This window comes from Nanorana parkeri, unplaced genomic scaffold, assembly GCF_000935625.1.
Source record: "Nanorana parkeri isolate BGI_ZX_2015 unplaced genomic scaffold, ASM93562v1 scaffold1127, whole genome shotgun sequence".
In the NCBI taxonomy this organism is placed as follows: domain Eukaryota; kingdom Metazoa; phylum Chordata; class Amphibia; order Anura; family Dicroglossidae; genus Nanorana; species Nanorana parkeri.
This window is the reverse complement of record NW_017307395.1, coordinates 553,877-554,940: the sequence shown is the minus strand read 5'-3', so window position 1 is coordinate 554,940 and position 1,064 is coordinate 553,877.

The following is a 1,064-nucleotide window of genomic DNA, read 5'->3' as shown; positions in this document are numbered from 1 at the left end:
TGTCCTTCCCTCTATCCCTCCCCATGTCCTTCCCTCTATCCCTCCCCATGTCCTTTCCTCTATCCCTCCCCATGTCCTTTCCTCTATCCCTCCCCATGTCCTTCCCTCTATCCCTCCCTCTTTCCCTCCCCGTGTCCTTCCCTCTATCTCTCCCCTCATCCCTCTCTCTATCCCTCCCCCTATGCCTCCTCCTATCCTTCCCTGTATCCTTCCCCGTATCCCTCTTTCCCTCCCCGTGTGCTTCCCTCTATCCCTCCCCATGTCCTTCCCTCTATCCCTCCCCATGTCCTTCCCTCTATCCCTCCCCATGTCCTTCCCTCTATCCCTCCCCATGTCCTTCCCTCTATCCCTCCCCATGTCCTTCCCTCTATCCCTCCCCCTATCCCTCCCCTTATCCTTCCCTCTATCCCTCCCCTTATCCTTCCCTCTATCCCTCCCCTTATCCTTCCCTCTATTTCTCTCCGTATCCTTCCCTCTATTTCTCTCCGTCTCCCTCCCTCTATCCCGCCAATGGGGCGGGATGATTGTGCTGACGGCATCGACCTTATATAGCCACATATCCATATTAGGTAAATGTTATCTACCAAATATAGACATGTAGCCATATAAGGTCAATGACATCACAGCATCCCGCCCCTTTACTTACACCAAGCTGCAGGTAAGGAATTCCCCCACCCACAGCTGATTGGACAGCACGGAGGGAGCTTACTTCTGCGTTTTTGGAGGAGCGCCTTCTGGGTTCAGAGGAGCAGAGGTTCAGGCCGGGTTCGGTCCAAACCTGAGCTCATCCCTATCTGTTGCCAGTTGCATTGCTCTATGTTGCGCTGCATTGCTCTATGTTGCGCTGCATTGCTCTATGTTAAGGACACCAGGAGAGGGGCGGAGTTTTGTAGTCCTATCTTGTTTTGGTTGTCCTGATACAGTGCAATGAATGAGCGTTGTCACCCAGGGACAGGAAGGATGTTACCGGCAGGATCACCCCGTGGAAATGGAGGATAAAAGTCAGAAAACATGCTGTGATTCATTACATTTTGGGGTTTTGGGTTTAGATCCACTTCAAACTG